The following is a 21464-nucleotide window of genomic DNA, read 5'->3' as shown; positions in this document are numbered from 1 at the left end:
TTTCCTTTTTCCTTTTTCCTTTTTCCTTTTTCCTTTTTCCTTTTTCCTTTTTCCTTTTTCCTTTTTCCTTTTTCCTTTTTCCTTTTTCCTTTTTCCTTTTTCCTTTGTACTTATCTAATATATTTTTCGTTCAGAATTAGTGTGTTGATATTGGAAGCACAGCAAATTAGCAGCATTTAGAAACTGCTGGGCACGCATATAGTAGAATAGGATAAAATGGAACGTGTGGAACGCTGCGGGAGTGTTTCACATTGCCTGCTTAGGTATCCGTGACAGGGAGGCATAGCATTCCTCACCTACCCTGCACATTGACATGTGCCTGGTGGAGCTGCGTATTGGCATCTCAGGACTTTTCTTACCTGACATGTAAGGCTCTGTGACTATAAGGGGTCCTTCTGTCTCCCATCCCTTTCTCCCTGTTCTCCTTTACCAGACTACATGATGAGAATGGGCTGTAGCTAGGAAGAGCCTACTTTTCCATTCTACTATGCATGTGCCATGTGCTGTTAAAGGCCTGTGCTCCCTGGTACAACAACTTATTGGAAATGCTGTGCCAGACATAACTGCTCTGAGAGCTGCCCAGCCGCATCCAGCTGCCTGCTTTCTGGAGCGTAGCACTCTACCGCCCAGCCAAGAGCTGCTGGAGGTAAAGCAGCAAAGTGTGTGATGGAGATGATAAGAGTCTCATATGTAAGGAATGAAACTGGATAGGTCTGTGTCTAGAATACATGATGCTGCGGGTGTTTAAAAAGCTTTTCATTGCCAGAAATGTGAGACCTCAATTGCATGGGAAATAGCAGGGGTCTGAGTGACAAGCATTTCTTTCCAGGCAAGTGGTAATAGACACTCCATAGCAGACTAAATTTGTTTAAAATATGGATACCTGTTACATTTGGCAAGGCAGTTTGAAGTTGTCTTTCTCTGCAAATGAATGGCAGTCTACATGCCTTAAGTTTGATGGTGTTGCACACATGATCTTTTGGCCTCAAAAGATATGATCAAAATACATATTTTTAAATGGCTGTTTTCACAGAGTAAAAATTGTTTTGGAAACACTATTATTGAATAAGCTTTTCAAATTGGAAAATATTTTGAGTGTATGGGAGAAAGGTTTTAAACTGCCAAAATATTGATATTTTCAAATCAGGCACAGAATCATAGAATGGCTTGGGTTGGAAGACAGCATCATTCAGTTTCAACTCCTCCTGCTATAGCGGGACTGCCACTCACCAGATCAGGCTGCCCAGGCCCTCCTCCAAGCCTTGAATACCTCCAGAGTTGGGGCATTCTCAGCTTCTTGGGCAGTCTGTTGCCCTGCCTTATCGCTGTCATAGAGAAGAATTTCATATATCTAACCTAAGTCTCTCCTCTTGTTCTATCACCACATTCCCCAATAAAGAGTCTCTTCCCATCTTTTCTGTAGGCTCCCTTGGAGAACTGGAAGGCTGCAATGGGGTCTCCCCGGAGCCTTCTCTTCTCCAGACTGTACAAGCCCAGCTCCCTCGCCTGTCTTCCTATGGCAGTGGCTCCAGCCCTCTGATCATCCTCATGGCCCTCTTCTGGACCCACACGAATTGATCCATGTTCTTCTTGTGCTGGGGACCCCAGAACTGAAAGGCCATACTGCAGGTAGGATCTCAGAAAACATTAAAAAAAAAAAAAAATTGAATGTTTGAAATGAAAAGAAAATTTGTTGCTTTGATGTAAGTCTGTGTGTGTGTATATATATATATATAAAAAATATTTATATATATATAAAAAAAATATATATATATATTCACAATTCTGATTGTTTATTTTGACTTTTATCTTTACTGAAGTCAGGATCATGTATTAATTCCCAAATTTTCCTAGCAGTGATTCTGTTTCGTCAGTCACTAGGGATATAATAAAGGTCAAAGCTGTGAGGATTATGCTGAACGTGTATGCAGAGTTTATACTATTTCAAAGCAAATTGTGAAGTTATGCAAGACAGCATAAAATAACAACAGATAAACTAAATTGACTGAGACAGGAATACCATTCTGAAACTTCAGAAGAGTAGAGCAGGCCACCAAGAAGGTCAGGAACTTTGAATGGGCTTTGCATGAGTATTAGAAGCCTTCTTATCTGAAAATCCTGCTGAAAATGTCCTGGTCAAGATACTTTCTTGTTTAGTTGATCTTTTCACTTTTCTAGTTATCTTTTCATTTTACTAACTGCTGGGTATTAGGATGTGATAATATCCTAATATTATTGCTACAGAATATGCTACAGAGCCAGATGTTCCATTTGTAAGATAATAAATATGATATGGACTTATTAAAACTATTGATTGCTAGAAGACAATTATACATGATTCTGGAATGACATTGGAACAGCACTTTAAAAGCGTGCGTTCACTTAGGATTTCTCTGGCATGGTTTGATGCCAATACATTACCAGAAAACTTTTATTGCTTTTGGACTTGGAGATAAAGGACTGAGTGCTGCAAACAAATGCATATTCAATGAGCCTCAGTGCTTCCTCTAGTACTCCTGCTGGGAGTAAAGTGTTCACAGACTGGTCTTAAACATTGCAAACTTAACACGTGTTAAATGTCTGTGGAAATCTCCTGTAAAATTACACTTGGTACAAATGATCAGTCTCCTTCTCCTGGCACATTTCATGGTATCAGTAAAATTAAATAAATCAAACAATTAAGGAGGAGGAATAACAGCCCCAAGAGACTTAGTTTTAGTTAGCTGATTAGTACCTGGAGTACTGTTGATTTGGTTTGTAATACTCATGAATGTGCATGTATCCTTTCCTGTGTGTGAGCTTTCCCCCAGCTGTAATAACATCACACATAAAAATGGAGAGACACAGAGAGATGGACAGACTGACTGACTTCTAAATTTAATGCTAGAGCTTATCTTCATGAAACTAATGTTAGCTTTTGGTGATGTTTGGCTTCCACTGCTTGTGAACTTGTAGAGAAGGCTCTGTTTTTTCTTTTTCTCATTTCTGACATTGAGAATGACTACAGAATGTCTTCTTTTGTGGGAGAAGGAATCTAACATGCTTTGGGAAAGTCTCTTTTATAACTTGGGAATATCTCTTATGGCTCTTGACTGCAGCAAACACTCCTGCCCTAAATGTGAGTAGTGTTTATGAACCTGTGTCAAATAGCAACTGCAGCACAGTTTTCCAGTAGCATAAAGGAACTGCCACTGGCAAAGGACAAATGGTAGGACACTTACGTCTTTTGGCAACCTTGTTGGAGTAAATAATTCCTTTATTTTAACAGGTACCAAATGCAAATGAGAAAATCAGCTGCTTTAAAGCTATTCTCAGCAGTTTACTTTAGTCTAGGGAAGCTTCTTTCCTTCAGTACTCAGTGAGCATCTTACAGGTTAAATCAGGACACCCGAGCTAAGCTTCTGCTCAGTGCTTCACTCTAGGCCTTATGAGAGTGCTGTATTTAGTTACATGAAACTCTGAAACTGGAGCTGGTCTAGGCTTACTGCACTTGAAACAGTAGAGGACTCTATGACAGAAGTACAAGTAAATCCTTGACTGTTGTTGTTGCTCCTTTAGGGCCAATCTGGAGATACTCAAATCACACGTGCATTGCAGTTTCCAGAGAAACATGTTGTGGTGGCTTTCAAGGCTTTGTAAAAATGATTGTTTCTCCTCACTGGTGTGAAATGAGTGGGTGAGCTACCACACTGCTAACACATTATTGCTCTTACCATTATCCACATCACAGTGACTGAAGTGACGTATCTCTTAATTGAAGATACGGTAAGTCCTCTCATCATTAATGACTTGAAACAAAGCCATTGAAATTAATGAGAGAAACTCCAATTTGCTACAGTGCTTGTTGGCAAAGGCGTGGAATCCTTAGCTCTGCTTTGCAATCTCCCCCTCTAATGTAGGAAGTTGCCTATTAACAAACTGTTTTTTCAATAAGTCATCCATTTTGCAAGGAGTGGATGGTTTTGGCACCGATGTAGGATTTGGAGTAGAAAACCTGTGCAGCAGCATGGCATTCCTTTGCTCTGAGTGCAACAAAACTAGTTTTGTATTAGTCATACGTAGGCTTGCCAATGTACTTCATGCAGATTGATTTACCTTGTTGATAACTGCGGTGTGTTGCTAATAAATGAACATGCTGAAAACGAATCCACCTATATTGTATGTTCATAGTTGTATTCATTGGTGTCAGTTAAGTTCAAAGAGCAAAGAAGGGCAGTTTGGATTTTCTTGAACACTTACAGTTGTTAATATGTGTTAAAGAAGGACAATCATCTCTCCTAAAGCTCTGAGCTATGTTCTAAGATTCACCTTCTTCACGATTTACTTCACACTTCTTGTTTTACACTTCAAAGGAGACAAGTATATGGGGATAGAGGGAGAAGGGGGAAAATAATAACTATAATAAATAATAATCAAAACACTTCTACTAACAGACTGTTTGTATTCAGCATGCAGGATGCTACTGATAACTGTTCTTTTTCATTGATAGTACCATATTAATAATTTAACACTTTTTGTTGCAATCACACTGTGACAAACTTTCTTTGGTTTTATAATTTGCTATTTTATTTGGAAAAAAGACTGCATGATTTTTTTTTTTAAGAACTGGGGGTCGATTTTCCCAGACATGTTCGATGCTTAAAAAACTCAAAGAGGGGCTTCAAACTTGAGGCATTCCAGCCGCAGCTGCTCAGTCCCACAGCCTCTTGCCCTGTCAGTTGTGCTGATACAACTATTTGCAAGGCCATGCACTGTTAATCTGTTCAGTGCACTGGTTTAAGCAGTGGTCTGAAAATGAGTGTTTATTTTTTAACCCTGATCTGCCTTGCAGCACAAATCTACAAATCATTTGTCAGCACAATGGGTGGCCACTAACTGCTACTTCAGCAGACCCGTGACTTCCAGAGCTTGAAACATAGAGCAATTAGGTGTCCAAATGTTTTCAGATGTTCCACACCTTTATGTCTGTCTGGCTTTATATTCAGAAGGCCTGAAAGTAGGTTTGTTGTTGTTTTTTTTTTTAATTAAAAAAAAGTTCTTGATTACCACAGACAACATCTACTAAAAATAAGATCTGGAGGAAATAATGGCAGTGTTTTCCTGGTTCTTTTCACCTTCAAAGGACTTTACCAATGAGGCTTAAGTAATTACATGCAATGTAGTGTTAAAGAAATGCTACTTGCATCCCAAATAGGGAAAACAAGAGAAATAGTGTTATTTGCACGGTACTCAAACAGAGTCTCTAGGGTCCCACTCATAGTTTTCTGAAGTACCTGTGTAGCAAATATCCAAGCAGTCCCCATTGCATGAAAATGGTGAGTGCCATTTTAGATGTCCAAGGGTATCTGAGCCAGCTGCGTGGTGGTGGAAATTTTGTCTGTAGCACATATAACTCATATGGTATACTCTGATCTGATCTCCACAGCACATAAACAGTTGGTCCACTCTTGAAGTTTGTTGTGCAGGTTCTATGTTGTCTGTTGAAATCTTCTGATCAGCAAGGTGTGAAAAGTTTTGTTTAGGGATGACTGCGTGGTTCAGAAACTTTAGTAAAATGAGGATAGTTCTTCTGACCTTTGTAAGCCATGTACTCTTTGATTCCCAAAATGCTGAAAGACTGTTTTGGGCCAAATTTGTATCTCTTTGGAAAATCTGAACATATTCCTCAGTCTTACTGCAATGGAGAAAGGCTTAATTAACCAGCACTTGTAGATAGGATTTAGGTTCTCAAAGAAAAGGAGTAAAGTATTCATGTCTGCCATGAAGTTCTACAGACCAAGCTCAACTCTAGCATGATCAAATCTCTGCAAGTCGTAAAGTATGACAGAGATGATGTTCAGTGCTCAGCAAGGTCAGCTTTTCAGTGAATAATCTTTTTATGGCACAAGTTACAGTTGTCAATAAGAGGCACAAAATCTTTAAAACCTATAAAACCAGCAACTGTTCTTCTGAGATCAAAATATGCATACACACGAACACCTCTATGCATTTGCTGAGTAAATAAATAATAGCTGAAAAGACAGTATGTGTATTGGAACCCTTGTGTTTTTACCTTGTTCTGTATGAATGTTTGCTGTACATGGATATAATGAGATGAGTTCTGGTCAAACTCTGTTACCTAATTGTTAAACCAACTACTATGTAGATTTGATAACTCCTGTTGTGAGTTATCACTAGGTTGAAAGAGCTGGAAATAGCACAGAACATTGTTTTCTTCTTGTATAACATGTCATAGTTCTAGGAACAAGAATTTCTTTGTGAAGCATGTATCCCTTATACTGAGAAGATGGGAGAGAGAGGCTATTTGTGCACAGCTTTTATCATTACTACTAACCAGAGAGATTAATGTCTCCTGCTGTGGCTGCTGTTTCACTCAGGCCTTGCAGAAGGGGAATGGGAGGAAAGCACAGAATTTGATGAGGAGAGCTAGTTTCTGTACTTTCTGATGGATGCTGATCTGGCTGATTATTGGGAATTGCACTGCTGATTACTTGCACTCTCTTGTGCAGTCTCTCAGCAGACACCAGTGAATCATGTGCAGTTTGTTATAGTAAATTAGAGGTGATGAATGGAAATGCCTTGCATCCCACACTCTCAGAACCTGGGGAGATGAATTCAAATTTAATGGAACAGTGGTCCCCTCCCCTAAACCCTGACCTCATATTTGTCCTGTTTTTGTTTCTCTGTTTTAAGTCTTTACCCTGTGGTTAATTTTCTTGAATGGCAGATTGAAGATTTGCTGATGGTGGGACAGAACCTTCATATTGTGCCACAAAATCACTTATTTATATATCAGATGCAACTACTAATATGATTTTAATTATTATATAGATGACTCTCCTGTCTAAATGAAACAAACAAATAAATAAGCCTATTAATTCTATGGACTCTGCACAATTGTGGTCAAATATGGAGGCAGACAGCTTAAGAAAACCAGCTTTCCTATGAGAGAGCATTTGGCTATTCTTAGTTGAGGAATTCCTGCTGGTTTTGGTATGTCAGCAACTGTTTTGATAACAGTCATCTTGTACAGCAGAAGCATTGCTGTTTTGTAGGAACCTAAGGCATGCCAGACCCATAAATGTAGGCAAATGGATATTGCAAACTGCTGGAAACCTGAAGGGTTCAAATTCGGTTTTGAGGCAAAGGTTCTAATGATGGTAAATTACTCACTGTTAAATTACTTCAGTCATTTCATCTGTAAAACTGGGAAGGAAGACCATTAAGAGTTTCTGTATATGAGAGTAACAGTTATCTGGCTTAAACAACTTACATAAAACTGCTGGTGTTTTGTTTGTTTGCTTGCTTGTTTGCTTGTTCTTAAGCTTTTTAGAAATATTTCTGAGGTACAGCAGGAAAAATGACAAAATGTGGGTTTTGAACTAGGGAAGTAGTAAAAAAAAAAAAAAAAATGATTACTCAAAATAGTAAAAAACATTTATATAAAAAAAGGCTATCTCATGCTGGAAAACTTTTCATAAAATATAATTTGCCTTGCCTTTGGAATGGTGAAAATATGAAGGAATATACAAACTCATGCTGTGGCATGTGTTTCTGTGACACTTTCTGCTCACATACCCTACACTACTCACACATAAGTTTAAGGAGACTAGTGTGGCTCTGTCAGCACTCCTCACATTGGGGCATCAGTTAGTTCCAGGCAGAGTGCCTCAAACTCATTGCAGGCCTTGTGCTGCAATATTATTAAAAGCTCAGTTGCTGCTGTATTTGATGAAGGCCTTAGACTGAAACTTAGAAGCCCCATAGGCCACCTATAGCTTTAAAATTTCCTAAGGTAAATTCGCCTCAATTTCCGATACTGAAAAATCTCTAGAAAACAGCTTTTTTTTTTTTTTTTTTTTTTTTTTTTTTTTTAGTAGCTTTGTTTGTCACTGGTGGAGGCTTTGAAGAGCTGGACATTATCCGAGTCCATCTCCATCATCTGCACTTGTGGTAATTTTCATGTTGTCAGCCACGGACCAATACTTGCAAAGCTTGGAAACCAGGGCACTCCCATGGTTTTGCATGGTTCATTGCAAATTGAGATTTAACCACTAGTTCAGCGAAGCTAAATGAATTGTAATGTGAATGGTTGATAACTGATTCAGTAAAATGCCTCAAATGTTTGGAAAGAAATATCTATTTTTGTTGGAGAAAAACCCAAAGAACTGTAGTGTTCTACTGTAGCCAAGTCACTTCTAGGCATGATGAAGTGCTTTGAAATTTTCTACTAGTTGTTTAGATGATATCTTTGACACCCGCGTTCTTAGCAGCCATTCATTAGATGAATTTGTTTTGTTTTACTGAACACATTTGTGATACTGTGGTTGACTGAGCCTGGTGGTAGGCTGAGATCACCCACTCAAAAGTGCTAAGGGCTAAAAGTGACTTGAGAGATTGCAGAGTCACTATTATATTAAATCCCACTGCTATATATACTGTATATTGTTGCTCCTGAAACAAAACTTTAACAAAGCCCATAAGTGGTTCTTAGAATATTGGCCAATATGGTAAAAGAGTAGGATTGATTTCTCTGACTTGGAACACACAGTGGACTTAAAATATTCATAGTCTTCAGCCTGCTGCACGGTAACTTAATAATGCACTATTTTGAAGAGAGGGATGCTGTGAGTCTTGTGATACTGCTAATGGATTTGAAGAGGATGCTAATGCATTGTACCAGGAAGTGAATTGAGCTCTCGTGTGTAAAGGGGGATTAGAAAATATAATTATGAAAAGCAACAGTCACAGGCTTGAAGTTTCATTGATGTGTGGCTGCTACAAACAACGTTTTGTTGATGAGTAAGATGACTTTGATGGGTGTATGCTGCCATAATAATCTTCTCTATGAAGAAACATGGAATGAATTATAGAAATAGCCATTTTGTGAACTATGAAGGGAAAAATTAAATGTAAAGTCTGATATTGACAAAAACCCATGAAGCTTTTCATTTGAAATAAAAGTTGTGTACGGAAAGCTTAAGCTTTCACATCAAGAACTGCAAGAAGGCTTTGGGAGAGAAAAATGCAGCATGATACAACTGTTAAGCCACAAAAAAATTGGTGCCCCAGACAAAGGGAACAAAAAAATTAAATAATTCATGATCTCCAGCTGAGTATGGGAGAAGGATCTGAGCTTTTTTGAATTTAATTCTCTAGTTCAGTAAAAAATGAATGGCATGTTGCTGTGAGTTGTGAGTATATTGGTTTAGATGTCATAAATTAGCAGTCTCACACATGAATACAGCTGCTGGGTGATGATGACTTCAAATATTAGCCATTTTCACTCTTGCTGATTCAGGTATCCATTTTGTGATTCGCATTTGATGCACTCATTCCTGCATGTGGTAGTTGTGGTTATGGCCTTCCACAAACAAGTGTTTGAGTGTCGTCATCTGAACAGATTCTTCTTGTGTCTGCGGCATCCTGATATGGGAAGTGTGCAAATGCCTGAACTTCCGGATTCCCTGGAAGAGCACAGAATGCCCGAGTCCTCTCAATTTTGGACATGAATTTGGCTGCATTACTGCAATGTGTTTGAAATCAGAAGCCTCTAGGAAGTTGGACATGCCTACAGCCTTTTTCAGGGGCTCGCAGCAGAAAATGAAGGCTCACTGGATGGTAACTCCCTTTCCCCTGGTGAGAGGAGCTAATGCAGTGCACGGCCCTGTGGAATCTGAAGCATTTCTGACTCAGCATTGGCTGCATTTAGCAATATGGACAGACGTGTTGTGGGTCATGGGCCACGGCATGCTTTCAGTTATGAAGTTTTCATGCTGAGAGGAGCTGTGCCATCACATAGTCCCTTTCCATGGTGAAGACGTTTGGCTTCTAAAACTTGTTACTCAAGGAGGTGTGCGACCTCAAAATATTTCCTAAGAGCTGGAGTGTTTGACTGTCTAAATACTAAAATTTGTTAGCAATAAGAGACAAGACAGGGAAAGAAAAATGCTTAAACAGAGAGAGAACTGAACAAAATAAAGATATCTTACTGTCTTTACTCTCTTTCCAACATGTAGCAGTAGATACAAATTACGCTAACAGTTTCTTGTTCAGAGAAGTGCATTGCCATATGCAAATATAATTTTTCTCCTTTTATCCATCAATATAAAACTTTGTCTCTTGCAGTTTTGCCAGTGTAAGTAGTACGTAAAGACAATATGATCCTATTGCTTATTTTAGAAAGCATGGTGTAACCATGTACAGTGGGAAAAGTCAGCAGTAATGCTGTTTCAACCGCAGTGTTGTACCATTTTCCATGTGATGCAAGTTTCCGGTGTCAGTCAGAATGAAAGAAAAATATTGCAGATTGGATCCCTGCTAAGTTAAAAAAAAATCATTTACTTAGTTCCTTATAGCTTTTACAGCATTTTTTAACATAAAAACAAGAGCTTCCATGCAAAATGTGAGCAAGCTTGTTGAATTTCTTGTGGTTGCCCAACATGGGCAATTTTTTAGGGAAAATATCTGCGCTTACTTGCAATCCAACTAACAAGACAGAACTTGTACCAAAATGCTCACAACAAAATTCCCTGTTACAGTAGCCCTAACATGCTCACAGCATTATTCAGTCTGTCTTTCATATGCTTTTGTCCCACATCTTCCATTTTTCAGACACCAGAACTGTGTTTATAGGCAGCAGTGGTGTGAGAGGGTAATAGTGACCATTACATGTGCAGCAGCCTAATTATCTAAACTATGCAAAGCGTATTATGTGTTCCAGCATCTCTTGTTTAGAAAATTGTGTGCAATTGTAAAACGCATTTATTTGTGCTTTTAAATTACTCCAAAATGTAATCTGAGGTTGGGTATGGGAAGTGAACTGCAATTACTGCTCATTACAGTGTGACTCATTAGTTTCAGAAGGTTGAATTTTTAATATCGGAGTTCAGATTTGGTTGCTTGACCAAGCTATTGAGTGAAACTTTTGAAGTTCTATGTACACCATACCTCTGAAGAGTACGAATGGAGGAGCTTAGTCATGAAAGAAATTGGAGACACTTCTGCTCATTCCTCATGTTACTTAAACAAAGCAAAATTGAGGCATGGATTTCCAAGAGCAATTCTTAAAGTTCATTTGCTCCTGAGGAGATGGGAACACATTTGTCATAATATACAAATAGGTTGAGAATTTGAGGGAGGGGGATGGGGAAGGAAGAATAACGGAAGGGAGGGGAGGGAGTGCAGGCTGAGTGTCAAAACTTTTGTCTTCCTTCCCACACCCCTGTTAGAAATGGGGAATATTCAGCAGAGAAAAACACGCATTTACAAAAATCAGATTGTGGAATTTTTCATAATGGAGGGAACATGAATACACAGCCATGTGCTTTCTTCTTCCAGAGAATTTGTTTAATTAAAACTCTCTGATTAAATAATTAAGAGGTAATCATAAATTTAGCACATGTATTATAAAATATATTATGCAAGAAAACATAATCTGAAAAATAATCCACTTAATTTCACCCATAATGTTCATATAAAAATCACTTTGCTACTCTGTAGTTTTGTCCAACTCATTCCTTTTTCTGCCTCTTTCTGCTGACTTTCCTTTTCCTATTGACTCAAGCTGTTTGTCTTCACTTCCAAGGCATTTGGGGTTTCTGCCAATTTAACTACCTCTTATTCACTACCAAAATGTGACTTCTGCTTTTTTTCAATGTCAAGTCTTTCCTATTGTCACATCTTTTCTATTAAAGATTAAATGAGTATCTGTGTTTCCTTATGCACTGCAATTTGGGAAGAGTTCTTCATAAACATATCCACTGTTTGTCTTCATACGTTCCTTTTCCATAATGCCCATTTGAAAAAAAAAAAAATAAAATGCTTTCAACAAACCAACTTGTCAGCTGCAACTCTGCTGGTATCCTGATCTCTCGTATTTACTGGAGTTCTTTTTTGGTTCTTCTATTTCTATGTCTCTTCGTTATGGTCTCTTTTGTTTATTTAGAATAAAGAAGTTCTCTGGGCCAAACATCATCCTTTTTTTCTTTTTTTTACCCCAGCATGTTTGTATATTCCCAATTCAACAGAACTCTTCTTAAAACTAAGGTTCGGAAAGACTTAGGAATATCTGTGCAGTAGCTTCAGCATAATTTTTACCTTTGCATTTTTTTTAAATCTAAAACAATCTCTTGGCTTTTGTAGCCAGGGTGTTCATACTGGTGTTTCACCATATTGAAGGAATGGCCATTGATGATCACATCTGAGAGGCTACCTGATAGCTAAAGAGCTGGTGCTATGGTATGAGGATTTGTCATAAGCACATTCTGGCAAATGACTTTGGGTTGCAGGAAGAACTAAAAAGAAGGCAGGATCATCTAATGAGGTGTATTCTGGTAGGATTGCTTCCATTTATGCATCCATTTGTTGCCAGATTTGATTTCGCTCCTGCTTCTGGTTTAGCATTAGTGTAAAACAGATCCGTTGCTCTGTGACTGTTAATCCTCCAATGACTGTTTTCATTAATTTCATTGAGAATTATGTCTGGTAGGCTGTTCTCCAAACTTACTACTTGCCTGATGCGAGGGGTCAAAGGCCTCTGCATTCTTCATGTTACAGATCCATACATAGAGTAGTCTGTCATGTTTCACATAGTGAATACGGTGCGTGGATGTAAAAGTACTTCTCTCCTTGGCTTAGTGTTATTGCATGTGTGTGGTTTCATTTATTTGAGTGGAAGTCCATGCATGATTCTGTAGGCTTTTCACTCTTCGGCATGCATTTTGTTCGAGACTCTGAACATCATATATTCTTCTGATGGAATAAGAATGGAATCAAACCCACGCTACTCTATCTTTTCTGCTGCACTGGAAGGGATTGGGCAAGGAAATGAAAAGAAGGAACCTGTTTTTTTATGCTTTTCTCTGATTTCTCAAGACTGTGGAAATAGTTTGAGGAGTTGCTTCCTACTTTATTCTAGGGCCTAATCCAATTTTCCACTGGTATTAATGAGGGAACATGCCTTTGTTTTCACTGGGAATTGGATAGCATCCATAAGAAATAGGGTACTTTACTACTGCAAGCAAATCTCCTTTTCCTGTGTAGTACTTGCTGTTCATCCCAAAGGCTACTTCACTAGCTTGAAAAGCTTTTCGATTTTTCATTTATGAAAGGAAAATAGGCTTACTGCTTCTGTCTGTGGCTTCTCCATAAACCTTATTCCTCTTTTTTTTCCTTCTTCACAGAACGCTATGAACTATACTAACAGATGGACATAGTCATTCAGGCCTTGTTCCAGCGAGAGTAGTGAAAATATTATTTTGTCTATGCAATGTTTTCCTCTTGTATTACACTACCTAGGATTTGGTTTGGTTTAGATTTTGATGTCCTAGTGTTAATGAGATCACAATGATGATATCTGGGCAGAAGTGTCACAGGTAATGGGGTTCTGCTTCAGTTCCTTAGTAAGATTATTTCATGTTGAATAGACCTCATTGTCAGGACATTTGTTGTTTATTTGACCCGATTTTACTCTACGCCTTCTCTGTTTCACATCTTTTCTCTAAGCTGTGGTTTTCATAATGGTTCATTTTTCCTGTCCTGACTTATTTTTTTCTCCTTTCATTTGCACTTTTATAACTTCTTAAGACTTTATTCTTGTTGTAAATATCTATGTTCTGAATATTCTCTGACCATTCCAACTGAAATGTTTATTTGTCTCAGGAAACATCAAACTTCTGCATTAGGAATGGATGTGATAAATCCTCTTGAATATGCAAAGTGCATGTCCTATCTTTGTGAGTCTCAGCTATAATTTTATATGAGTGGGAACTCAACTTTTATGTGCACCTTTAAATATCATTCTGAAAGCATCATTTTTTCAGACAAATTTATTTGATTTTTTTCCCTTTTTCTTCTGATCTTGTGTTTCAGCATCAGAAAGGGGAGAAGAGTCCCCTGAATATCAGAGCCTCAAACTCTTCATTCTAGAAATGAGGCCTTGTGATGGTAATTCACAGGACATTTCTTAGACTAGATGTTTATAACTTCATAACAGTGATGAAGCTGGCGGATCATGAGAGACTGGTGTGAGCAAGAAAAATTGCTCGTCTGTATTGAGCCTGCAATAGGGCTTGTAGATGCAGTGGCATTGGGTTACTTCCAATACATGGGTGGCCAGATATATGAATTGGGGCTAGAGTTTTTCTGGATCATTAATGGAGGCTTAACTGAGATGCTTCTTGACTTCTGTGGTTTGTGTTTTAAGAACTGTACATGATTGGCCTCTTGAGGATTTTTTCTCTTAGTGAGAGAGGAAGCATTGAGGAAGATGAGAGAATGTGAGAGATAACAGGACTGAAAATTAGAACAACAGGGTTGTTTTTTTGTTGTTGTTGTTTTAAAAATGTGTTATGGTGCTGCACTACAATCCAGATTAATCTACAACGTGTTACAAAATGACATGCCAGCAAACATAAAACGCTTTGCATCCCCAGTTGTCATACATGATATAAATAATCAAAAAAACATACTAATGGGAATATGGAACAGAAACATGAAATGAAGACATATCATCTATTTGTATTTTACAATGAATTCTTCCAATGACTGAAAACATAAGTCATGATTCTCCTTCATTTATAGCTGTGAGCTGCCTGTCCATGCTTATGTGCTGAAAGGCATTGATGCACTATTGAAAGAGCCCTGTAGTGCTCATTTAATCAGTGTCGGCACTGCATTTCACATAGAGCAGATCAAATCTGACTGATTTATCACAGACTTTGAGGTAAATTTTCCTGTCGGTGCAAGTATATTGTCCATTAAGGGGAATGGGAGTTAGACCTGTCAGGAAAGAACCTTCTATTGTCTGCTTATGGTAATGTTTCTGCAGACACAGTTCGACATAAAAAGTCAGGCTGCAGGAAGAGATTTTAGTTTGGAAGATTAAACTGGTGTAGAGTTCTACAGAAATATTCAGTGCAAATGAAACCCTATGCATAAAGTCAGAAGGGAAGACGTATGCATTCATTTCAATGTGAATTTCTAAATAATCAGTTTAGCTATTTCTTTCCTATGCCATTTCTTTTGTAAAAACTTAAATATATTTTACGATGTCAAGAGGAAAGTTACTGTTTACCATTCAGCTTTCATAAAAATGACAAGCTTCTTTGAACTGCAGTAGCACTAAGTGTTCTGTTACTGTGTGCTATGCACTCTGTGCAACACAGTCCCAGCATTTCCTAAATGTAAGGTATACACATGACCAAAATTTGAAAAATGCTAGATACCCAGCCTGTAATTTCCTGGAAACCTTATATGTGAACGATGGCAGCGTGCTTACATGTTTGTGGATAATAGCTTGTTTGGTCTTCTTATGGAATTCTGTCAGTTTAACAGAATGTCTAAAGCATGAAGCCCTGCAAAGGGTGTTTTTTATTTTATTCTCAATTGAGTACATCATCCAAGGAACAAGATTTGCTTATAGCAAATGTCTCATATTGTGTGCCTATGACAAAGTAGCTGATCTTGAATAGACTGTCTCATAACTCTGGCAGTAAGCATTTGGGAAATTAAGTGGTTATTAAGGGATGACAGGAAAAGAGATTTCTTCCAAATTTTGTCTGTGTTTCATGACCCAAGAGAAGTTGCTATTACTTAAAGATTTTAATGTATTTCTGTGGCTTATGCTACATGGAGTACAGAGTGGGATATACATTTAGGATGTGTCTGAGTACCCTAAGCCAAGGATGAGGAAGAAAATTCATTTGAACGTAATAAGGGATAAGATGTAAAGTTTTTATGTTGAATTCAGAAGCTTTCCCTGTCATGGACTTCTTAAACAATGCTATCTACATATAAGATATTAGATATCTACATCATATCATATTAGGTATCTACATATCTAAGTGTTTAAAGTGCATCAGGAGGAGCTTTGGACTCTGCCTGGGGCTTTGTCATTGACCTGTTAACACCTTTTGTGAATAGGTTGTGCCTCAGTTTATCTATCTATAAAACGAAGGTAACGTCTGTGACTCTTATTTGAAGGAGCTCTTTAAAAGAATAAAATAGTAATAATAATAATAAAACAATAAATAGTGTTGAGTGGTAATAATTTATATTAATAATTTATTTTTCCAGCATTGTTTAAGTGTAGAGTATGTCTAAAGTTAGGATGGGTTTCCTTTTGAAAGGTATTTGCATTTATCCCTTATTGCTTCCAGAACTTCCTGTAAACTAAGTATTAGTATCAGATTTTGGATAGGTGACTTGCAGGGGAAATCTTGGAGTATTGTGAAATCAGTGAAGTACTGCTCCTAATCCAGATCAGTGCTGAATTCAGACTTTAAAAGGCTCCTGGTTAGTCTTTAGCAGGAAAGGCTCTAATAAAAGCAAAGTATTATTAACAGTCGTGTAAAAGCAGAGCTGTTAGTCTCGGTATCTTCTTGCATTCTCTCCTTAGAGACTAAATCACACCACTGTATACTTCCTATATAAATTAATTGCCTAAAACATAGATCTTCACTTACTTTCTGCTCAGAATGCCAGTACAATTAGATATCTATATAGTCTGTAAAATACTTTAAAAATATTCTGGATGAAAGTTGTCAGAAAAGTGTAAGGTGATATATATGTTTTACATAAATAATATTTTCATTCCTTAACATGAACTTACCACAGTTTTGACTGCTGTTTGTATGCAAGTTCAGAGTGTCTCAGGTACAGAGAATGACCAAAGTAAATACTGACATTAGACAGTAAAGTGATCAGAATTAGGGTCCTGAGTTGAGATGTTGTTTATACCAGCTTTTAGTACACTTACACCTCTTAAAGGTTTCCTCCTGTCCTGTGCAACATCTCCTTGGACAAAATTGCCTTTGCTGTGTTGTGCGTGGGGGTACATAGAGCTGCCACATTCCAGGTTTCTTACCTGTTATCCTAGGGACAGGGGCAAACTCACAACCTGGACATTGTGTAATTCTTCAGTAGTTGGGCACAGTGCAGGGACCATGACATCATGGCATTCTGGTACCAGTGGAGACATATTTTCTCTGATTCCTCCTGCCAGAGAATAGGAAATAGGTCTATTTCAGAAGAAATACCTGTAGGCTCCAGGCTGTCGATGGAGAGCATTTCTGTGGTCAGTGCTTCACACACTTTTCTAACGACAAACACAGCAGAAAAAGTACATTTAGACTTATAGGTTTGGGGAGAAACTTGCATTATCTGCCAAACTGTTGTAGATTTTAGTGTCAGAATGCTGCCTTAAAGAAGTTCACTAAGGAAATACTTCTGGCTGCAAGAAGTCCAGGTAAAAAAAACAAAACACAAGCAGCAAGCATTTACTCTCTTATCATTATTTTTTTTTTCAAGTTTATGAAAAGACAAGATGTAGTTCCCTTAGCAAAATTTGTGGATATTCTAAAGTATGGTCTGTATTTTTTTCTTACAAAAAGTACTAAGTGCTCCTGGACTTGCTTGTCAGTAACATTCACTGAGCTGCACTAATTTTAAAAAATTCAGAATAGAGTTTTGCCACTTTAGAGATAATCCATGGAAGCTCTCTTCCTGCAGACTGCAATAAATCATCCCCTCCACTAAAAGCCTGGATGTCATTTGAAATTTATTGCATGGAGCTGGTAGTGGACTTAAAAGCCATTTCACATGTCTTATTACTCCAGTCATCTAATTTATGGATTTCAGCCACAATTGTAGTTGGAAAAGTACTTTCCTTCAACTGATTAATATGATTTCTGCTTTTGCATTCATTTCCCTTTTTATATTTTTCTATAGTCATTGCAGGAGACTTTGGCATCCAGGGTTCAGATATGAAACTGAAAGAAAGGTGCCAAGACAGACTGATGCAGATTGACTACGCTTTACTGGCTCTTAGCAGCACTTGTCAAAAGGCATCTTAGTTATTGTTAGTTGAGCAATCTCGCCCTAGGAAAGAAAAAGCTGTCGGAAGCTTCCTTGTTTAACACAAGAATCTGTAGCTCCAAGGAGGCAGCATGAAAGCAACCTATTAAATACAAATGAGGTAAGCATAAGTAACACACTTAACACGAGGAATGATAAGATATTGCAGCCTTTTTCTTTCCATTTCTTAGTGTGAAAACTAGTCTGAATTTACTGCCATAGGTAAAGAGTGCCTTTTTGTTTCCCTTCAGGCTGATCTCTGTAAGGAAAGGCAGTATGAAGAAGTATGGACGTTAACCCCAAGGGGGACCATTTATTCATTTTAGGAGTTTAGTCTTATGCTAAATTCCACTGATATGCATTGTAGGTGAACTAGGAGCTCTGCAGCACATGTGTATGTGGTTTGCATGTGTACTTGCATAAATAATTTATGATGCATGTTATGAAAGTATCAGAAATTCGACTGTCACTTTCCAGAAGGAAATACTGCATAATCCTTGCCTTGAGTAGTTTATGTTAATCTTAAAAAGTGCCCAGCCTACATTTGTACCAGTATGTGCTTGCACAGTGATGGATAGCCAGTAAGGAACAGCATCATTAACACTATTCGGTCAGTTCTGTGGCATTAAAGCATGGTGTGAGAATTTAAATACTTTCTTTGTGTTTACCTCATACATAAGTTGTTAAAGCAGTGACAGGTCAGGCATAGATCCATCCAGATCTGCTTAAAGATGGATGGTCCCTGAGGCAATGGCTGAAGTTTGTCTGCAGCATGGATATGGCTGTCCTTCCCCTGTCAAGTGGCCATGGCCTGGATGCCCAAAGAGAGATGGCTGAGACAAGAGCCAAGCTGTGTGCAGTGGCACTTTTTCAGCTGGGCAGAACTATGAGTACTGGCCCAAGTGATGGCTTTACTTTTGGAGTGAACACTGACACGCTACAGAGAGTTGAAGCCCATGTGCGGATGGATTACTGTGTGCCTATAGAGTCTAATGAGGAGGAGAGAGTCGCATAGCTCTGATTCCCAAATACCTATTGACTGTGTTTCCTGCGAATTGGAAAAGATTAAAAACAAAAACGGTGTAAAGAAAATCCTGCTGTGGTTTCTACAATGCCTGTTTTCTGCTAATAACACCTGAGAGGCAACGCGAAATAACAGCTGAGGTGCTTAAGGGCAGCTCTAGTGCCATCTACCTCCTGTGCACATCTGTGAATGTGGGCATGCATCCAAAAAGAGGCTGAGAAGAAAATCAGGCAACGGTGAGACCATCGCAACTGGAGGAGGATTTAGTCCTCAGCTGCGGAATCTGTAAGTTTCTGGGTGTGATCTGGGCATTCCAAGGGCCAGGGTATTTGCCAAGTGTTAGAGCAGACCTCAATTGATGCAGAGAAGCTGAAATTTCTTCTTGTGCTACCAGGAGGATACACTGCACCTGGGGTGCCTCCTGTTCCCTGCAAAACATGCAGCCACTGGTAGGCAGATTCCACAAGCCCCAGTACAGCTGAAATGCTGCCTGCCTTGTGCTCATCTCTGCTGGGTGATGATTTGTGTGGAGCCTCAGTTGCCCAGGTTCAGTGCAAGTGGATCTGGCAGGTCTAAATGGCAGTTTTGTAGAGAATTTTCTCTCCAGTACCACTGCTGAATAAAGAGCTGATGCTGTAATAGAGAGTACAACTATGGAAGTCCCAGGATGATGAAAGATTAATGAATAAGGCTTAGACTTGCCACAGCTGTTTCTTTCTTCTTTTCTAGTGCATGGACAGTAATGTTATGCAAATATAAACATATTAGCCAAATATTAACTTCTTTTTTAAACACAGCAAAAAGCAGCATGTGACAGGTTCCTATATCTAGAACAGAACAATGCATGTTGCCAGTTTCAAACTGAACTCAAGTGAGCTGATACTGACATTTCAAGAGAAGATTGTTTTGTAAAGGCCCCATCAGTTTGCATTAGGGTTTAATAATGAAACAAAGATTTGTCTTCCATGCAGAAAAGTTTATTTAGGATCCAAACCTCGAGCAATTAATGTAGCTACTGTAGCCGTAAGAGCTAAGGTGATTTACCCAGTTTGAGGCTTGTGAAGTAAGAGCTGCTTATTTTCTGTTGTCAATTTTTCACAGTTTATACCTCAGCATAATGATCTGCCTGTAGTTGGACAGTATTTTCGGGAATGTTCAATCTGAAAATTAATTTGCTTCATCTGCAGCGACGTCGTCTTTGTGTTTGCTTCCTGCGAATGTTCCCGCTGTCAAGTATGCTGGCACAAGTATGGAAAAGCACCAGTTTTTTTAAACTACGTGCACAATTATTTGTGCTGGAAGTGCATGTGTGTTGTTTCACTTGGGAAGCAGAAAAAAAAAATGTATAAGTACTCTCAATTAACCAACGGAGCTTGAAAAGAAAGTGTTGAACTGTTGGTGATTGCAGAGTGTTGAGGTAGAGATTTTCCCCCATCTCAGTTGGATACTTTCAAGTGAATTTTAATCTGCTGAGGAAGAAAAAAAATATCCTTATAGTGAATTATTTATTCATCTGTTTTAATAGTAATTTAACCTGTTAGTGATTTGCTGCTTCTACGTGGCTTTTGTTTTTCAAAACAACGTGCTCTTTTTATGAAATCAGTGATTTTCATTATCTGGTCTCGTTATCATCTTTTACTGCTAGATGGCAGGTATCAAAGGCAAATCTGTAATCCGTGTGCCATTTCTTCACCTTGCCATACTGAAGCAGTCTTCCATACATTGCTTTCTATGAGACAGAGACAAAAAAGACCAATTGGGAAGTGAGGCCCCAGAGTGGAGCTGCTCAGCAGGCAGCAGATTGTTAATGGCACCTGTATTTCAGTTTGCAGTAGTGAGTGCTAACAACAACACACACAGCTCTCTCTGCTTGATTTCCACTCCCCTCTCCCTGTTCTTTCCCCCACTCCCACACGCTTAATTAGAAAATCTAATGCAGCCAGAGACATTATCTGCCCTACCGTGTGTGCTAGTGAGGAATGCATTCTTTGATGTTGCTGATAAGCTTTTCTGTGTTGTGGGTAGTTAATTGGTAGTGGAAAGGAAATGTCTGGACTAGAGTAAAAGGAAGCTTCCTAACTGTCTCTCTGCAGCTGGTCTCGCTGGTTGATGAGCCAAGGTGTGCTACTGATGTAGCAGTAGTAAGGAGGTCCTGCCAATATTGCCCACTCCCCAGCAGAACTGCACAGAGCACCTGCACCTTTGGAACCAGTTCTGAATTCTTCTTGTCTTTCATCTTTGCACGGGAACAAAAATAGGAATAAAACACAATGCTTCCCAAAACCCAGAGGGCCAAATTTCCTGCTGCTATAAATCAACATGTGCATATGCAAGGTAATCTCTCCTCAGGTCATGCTAGCCCATCAGCATTCTGAGAGCATGGAATGTGTATGGTGAAGCTTTGTAAGAGAGTGAACTAGCTGGCTGGTTAGGTCCTTGCAAAACTCAAAATATGTGCCTGTTGTCTTTTATTTTTATTAGAACCTCTGTTTCATTTGGGTTTATTTACTTGCAGCATTAAAGGCTTGCACCTTTTTTTGCCTATGCTGAAAGGAAGAGTTTGCTACTAAATTCTAGCTCCTCA

Source organism: Centrocercus urophasianus, unplaced genomic scaffold, assembly GCF_019232065.1.
Source record: "Centrocercus urophasianus isolate 14NV4802_14NV808 unplaced genomic scaffold, USGS_Curo_1.0 seq_11, whole genome shotgun sequence".
NCBI classification, from domain to species: domain Eukaryota; kingdom Metazoa; phylum Chordata; class Aves; order Galliformes; family Phasianidae; genus Centrocercus; species Centrocercus urophasianus.
Note: the sequence above shows the minus strand (reverse complement) of the source record.